We start from the raw sequence: 6673 nt of genomic DNA on the forward strand, positions 1-6673 counted from the left end.
ACCAGATTCTTTATATTCCATATACATAGCATCTTCAGTAACTCCAAAGGAATGAATAATGTGTTTAAACACTATTTATGTAATATAGATTGTTTCATAAGGAAGATTTATAGTAGAGTAGCAGAGTGACCCAAGAATAAGGTGAGCCTTTATTGTGGCTCATGAAAAAATTCCCAGTGGAATATTGAAGTTTAACCAAACTGGAATTCAATCATACAGTACAAGGAAAAATCACACAGTAAAAAACAGAGGGGAGCATTCGAGACAGAGGACAAACACTGGTCTACACAACTTCCAGTTGTTGCTGAAAATTGTCTGCTAGGCCTCACTTCCACTTATTACAGTCATTTAACTGCACCTCACAACTTTTTAGTGCTGTTAGAATTACCTCACAAACAGTATGTCTTCCTATGCAGGTAATTGTACTAACAGCCTCTCCAACAAGTATGGACTCCAGTTTTTGGTGAGTGAAATTCTACTATTTTATCATTCTGTTAGCTAACATACTCCATAACCCTGAATTGGATAAGGAGAAGAAAATGGATGCACGAGTTAGCTAACACAAGTTAGCAAGAATTCTGCTAACCTGTAATGCTAACCTTAGCTATTAGCTAGTGACCAAATCTCTGGCTTTAAAGCTTCAAAATATGGAGGGTTATGCTACAGCCTTATCTGCAGTTTGTTGTCGTTTTCCCATTTCTATTCTCAGTCCACACATTTACACTACTAAAACTCATTGACAACAGAATAGCTCAATATGATGAGTCGCAAGCCACCTTTTTTTAGATCAACATGCACTGTCTTTGCTAAAATGAATGCAGTCCAAAAATAGCTTTTAAACCTTCCCCCAGGAATTTTGTCTTTCTATTATAAGTTAGCACCTTCACTGAAAACATGTACGTTCCTTACTTTCCTGTAAGTGTATGTGTATCATGATTTCTGACTGACCCCTACCTTAACCATCTATTGTAAAGAATATTTAGCACTTATTGCATCAAACCACTTTCCTCTTTGGAGGAAATTAAATTCCCTCTCTGCATACAAAGTGGATGGAAGTTATCAAAGAAAGTAATGAACATGAATCAATTTTTAATGGTACATTAATAAATTATTTTTTGCGTCATAATTTCCTGAGGCAGGAACACGGGCTCTTTAACTTTCCCTGAAGCCTTCTGCAAATCTGCTCTCGTTACTGAAGTAAATTTTACACGTGATATACAGGGATGAGGAAGAAGGGGAGATGGCACATACAGACAAATACAGGGAGTGCAGAATTATTAGGCAAATGAGTATTTTGTCCACATCATCCTCTTCATGCATGTTGTCTTACTCCAAGCTGTATAGGCTCGAAAGCCTACTACCAATTAAGCATATTAGGTGATGTGCATCCCTGTAATGAGAAGGGGTGTGGTCTAATGACATCAACACCCTATATCAGGTGTGCATAATTATTAGGCAACTTCCTTTCCTTTGGCAAAATGGGTCAAAAGAAGGACTTGACAGGCTCAGAAAAGTCAAAAATAGTGAGATATCTTGCAGAGGGATGCAGCAGTCTCAAAATTGCAAAGCTTCTGAAGCGTGATCATTGAACAATCAAGCGTTTCATTCAAAATAGTCAACAGGGTCGCAAGAAGCGTGTGGAAAAACCAAGGCGCAAAATAACTGCCCATGAACTGGGAAAAGTCAAGCGTGCAGCTGCCAAGATGCCACTTGCCACCAGTTTGGCCATATTTCAGAGCTGCAACATCACTGGAGTGCCCAAAAGCACAAGGTGTGCAATACTCAGAGACATGGCCAAGGTAAGAAAGGCTGAAAGACGACCACCACTGAACAAGACACACAAGCTGAAACGTCAAGACTGGGCCAAGAAACATCTCAAGACCGATTTTTCTAAGGTTTTATGGACTGATGAAATGAGAGTGAGTCTTGATGGGCCAGATGGATGGGCCCGTGGCTGGATTGGTAAAGGGCAGAGAGCTCCAGTCCGACTCAGACACCAGCAAGGTGGAGGTGGAGTACTGGTTTGGGCTTGTATCATCAAAGATGAGCTTGTGGGGCCTTTTCGGGTTGAGGATGGAGTCAAGCTCAACTCCCAGTCCTACTGCCAGTTTCTGGAAGACACCTTCTTCAAGCAGTGGTACAGGAAGAAGTCTGCATCCTTCAAGAAAAACATGATTTTCATGCAGGACAATGCTCCATCACACGCGTCCAAGTACTCCACAGCGTGGCTGGCAAGAAAGGGTATAAAAGAAGAAAAACTAATGACATGGCCACCTTGTTCACCTGATCTGAACCCCATTGAGAACATGTGGTCCATCATCAAATGTGAGATTTACAAGGAGGGAAAACAGTACACCTCTCTGAACAGTGTCTGGGAGGCTGTGGTTGCTGCTGCACGCAATGTTGATGGTGAACAGATCAAAACACTGACAGAATCCATGGATGGCAGGCTTTTGAGTGTCCTTGCAAAGAAAGGTGACTATATTGGTCGCTGATTTGTTTTTGTTTTGTTTTTGAATGTCAGAAATGTATATTTGTGAATGTGGAGATGTTATATTGGTTTCACTGGTAAAAGTAAATAATTGAAATGGGTATATATTTGTTTTTTGTTAAGTTGCCTAATAATTATGCACAGTAATAGTCACCTGCACACACAGATATCCCCCTAAAATAGCTAAAACTAAAAACAAACTAAAAACTACTTCCAAAAACATTCAGCTTTGATATTAATGAGTTTTTTGGGTTCATTGAGAACATGGTTGTTGTTCAATAATAAAATTATTCCTCAAAAATACAACTTGCCTAATAATTCTGCACTCCCTGTATTACAAGACTATAAATTCTTACATGAGTTCAGAAATGTGCATGAACCTATCCGGTCTTTAAGTGATGACATGATGAATCCTGCTTCTGGGTCCAAACTACCCTGTGTTTAATAAGGCTTTTGTGTTTTTAACATGTTTTAATGCCTTGTATCTTGTTCTATTTAATGTCATCCTCCAGCTTCACTGTGTTTATTATGCTGACATAGCTGTGTTGCTAGCGATCACGTAGCACATCATTATATACCAGGTAGCCAAACTTCAGTAACCCTACAAACATCACTGTTGTTTAGTTTTCTGTCTTCATTTATGTCGGAAGTGATAGCAGAGCTGTACATCTTAATTGGTTTCCGAAATCCCTCAGTCAGGACATGCTATGTTGTATTTAGATGGAAGCTAGCGAGCTAACTCCGTGCTAACTTCTAACTCTGTTAAATGTCATATATTCCGTTTTCATGGATGCCTGGATGTTAAACTTAATTGTTACACCTGGTAGAGCAGAACGCTGATCATTTTATTACAGATTAAAGAATTTAGACAGTTTTTCAACTCTCAGTGATGTCACAGTGATCACTTGACTTATGGACCTGCAGCGGAGTTTGGGCCCAGACACGGCTAATGACCTCAGACTTAAAGACCGTTGTCCGGTCTTTAAGTCTGAGGTCATGGATACACAAAAAAAAAAGCCTCAGTCACGAAAAGTAAATCACTTCCTTACCTTATCACACACGAGAAGAAAGCATGCAGTGTAAAATATGATGGTAAATAACCAGCTCCTTGCAAGCAGCAAAGCCTGCACCTTTACAGGTTAAGTAATTTGAGCCTGGGTTTCTTTTATAGTAAACTGCTGTGGCTGTAAGTCTGCGTAAGATGGAAAGAGATCAACAGAGAGTCTGTGGAAACAGTTTTGATTTATTTGCCAGCAATGTTATTAACCTGTGGTTAGCCAGAATGGCTACTATTGTGTTTTACCCGGGTCTCATTTCTCTACATTCTCTGGAGTTACAAAGCAAAAAAAAATTGTGTGTGTAAAGTTTATACAGTCTATAGAATTACAATGGCAGATATGGCTATAGTAAATATACCAAGTTCATATTTACATCAGAGAGTCTAGCCTTGGTAGTGACTCCAGGAGGCTCTACTTAAGCATAACATTTCTTGTGCCAAGTTTCTTCCTTGCATTTCATTTTTTACAAGTATAGAAAGCTACTTCATATCCTTTGCCAGTTGTTGAATCAACAATTAAGCTAATATAAATGTTGGGAAGAACCCGGAGTACTTACTGAAAAGCTGCAGATGATCCACACAGACACACACAAAAGGCTTCAGCCAAAAAGGACATTCAAGCCAAGAACCTTCTTGCTGTGATGCAGCAGTGCTGACCATTGCACCACCAAAATGCATTACTTAATTTCTTAACTTTCTTCTTTTATCCATTTAACTGAAGTATTCCTGAGGGTTGCTTTACCTTGTCCAGAAAAAAATCACCCTCCACTGCAATAGTTGCCACAGTAAAGTGAAATGTGCTTTTTATCCACGTGAAACAAAGAGCTTGTACTGCAGTTGTTTATATATCTGTAACTTAGCTGCACTCATGTTCATTAAACTCAAAATTCTCTTTTGTAACTTTTTTTTCATCAAATGTAGACCTTTGACTCGTTGATGGCCTTGCTTCTCCACTGTGACTGTGTTAATGTTAGAAATACCTCTGTTCTTCAGGTGCATTTAGCTGTTTTTAAACACAAACTTCAGATTTTGAACCTTTCTTTTCCATGGCTGTTCTTTCTCATCATCCTTTCTCATAGCACACAGCAGGAAATAGTCCGCTTCAAAATGATTCACACAGTATTGGGAATATTTTGTGTGGTTTAGATGGAAAGCTACTTAGAGAGCAAGGTGGCAGCACACATGGCAGCAGTTTATGCATCAGACTATTAGCAACTTTTTTGTTGTGTGTGTGTATTTATGTTGTCATATACACAAATTTTCACCAAGACGCTGGCCAGTGAAATATATAAATGCATTGGATATTTGCATGCACATCGACTTTTGCTGGGTAACATTTATGCCTAAAGTCTGAGGGGGAAAATGCTTACTTATTGGTGATTGGTGTGTTGTGTTTGGACCAAAACCCAGAATGTTGGGTTTCACATCAGCCAGAACAATCCAGCTAAGGATGTTGGGAGTTGCAGGAATTTAACAGATTAACATTTAACAAATAAATTGATACAAATTCATTGGCAATGCATCCAGATAGCTATAACTCTTAAATGTTATCATCATGTTGATGCTGAAGAAAGGGGATTTCCAGTGTCATTGTGAAAGAGCTTCTGGAAGACTGTTAAAAGTGAGACTAACAGAGAAGTCAGGTGTCAACAGCCACGAGGAGTCAACTTCTGGATTTTTTTTTCTTGAAATGATGACTTGATATGTGGACACTAATCAAATCAGTTCTGTCTGTTAACAATCAGATCATTAAAAAAACTTACCAGGCATTTTTAATAGGCCTTCCATAAGCTGCCCAAAAACACGTCGTCTCCTGGAAACAGCATCACCACCATAAATCTGTCAGCTTTTCAAATGTGTTCCTTTATTCAAACAAGTTTTCCTGGATTTGCATATCAAATGTTTGCAATTATCAGAAGCAGAAATTGATGCTGGTTACCAACTGGCACTCTGTAATTCAGCCACAATCGCTGCTCATTCATAACTGATGGGCCTGTAGGGCAGCAAGATGGCCTCCCTCCAAATTGCTAACAATCTCAAAGCCCGGGAGAGCTTGAAAACATTTTCACTGTAAGACAGCATGCATTCCCTCAAGATTATTCTAATAGCAGAGAGACGACAACAGAAAGAATCTGACCTTTAGCTGCACATGATTTTTTTTGTGCGGTGTCTCATTATGTGTGCTGCTCCTCAGAGATTCAACAAGTGTTTAGTTGGATCACTGCCATTTTCCACATAACTGTGTGGAATGGTTTGTTAAATGTTCCAGTGAGTTAACACTGCTTCTTGTTAAATGTAATCTTTTGCAACAGGGGCATATTTACCATGTGCAATGTTGTTGTGTTGGGCTGTATGTTGCATGTAGAGCGGCACACGTTTATCAGCAGCACCTGCGGGGCATAGAGTAATGTATGCAAATCCAAGCCACGTACTTTTAATTAACGTCTGACTCTTTCCCCCCCTAGCATTTAACTCAAATGCTGTGTGTTTATGTGTGTGCATGTGTGCACATTAGGTCCACTTTGTTGTGCTTTCAGGTTGCTCATCTGCATGTTAAGCACACATCAGTGAAACTCCCAGAAAAGACTCCTGACTTAATCAAATCTTCATGAATCACTTCACTCAGAAGTCTGTTCTTGAAACATTTCACTAAATATGATATATTATTATTAGTAGTAGTAGTATCATGCAGTTATCAAATAAACATGTAAGCCTATTTGCACATTTCATTCCGCTAATGTTCTTATTTTATATTAAGGAATCCTTTCCCATTCTTCATATCCTAAATGAGCTTTCTTTGCAATTAGGGTATTATTAAGCATTTGTATCAATAACTGGTAACAATACAAATGTGCACATACAGCAAATAAATTCCATCTTCTCGTGTTGAACTTGATCTGAAACACACTTAGATACTTTAGGACTTAAAATACTTGTGAGCATCAGTGAATTATGCTTCTACCAATAATAAGCAAGGACGTTTTCTTATTAATAAGCAAACTTCAGTGTATAACATCTGTGTAACATCTATTCATAAGCATATTTAAAACCATCAGCCGTTGCAGTGCGATACAGCTAAACTGAGTAAAATACATAAAACAATAAAGTGGATTTAAGAAAGAACA

The sequence above is a fragment of the Pundamilia nyererei genome, unplaced genomic scaffold (genome assembly GCF_000239375.1).
Source record: "Pundamilia nyererei isolate P.nyererei 1_Seehausen unplaced genomic scaffold, PunNye1.0 scaffold00217, whole genome shotgun sequence".
In the NCBI taxonomy this organism is placed as follows: Eukaryota; Metazoa; Chordata; class Actinopteri; order Cichliformes; family Cichlidae; genus Pundamilia; species Pundamilia nyererei.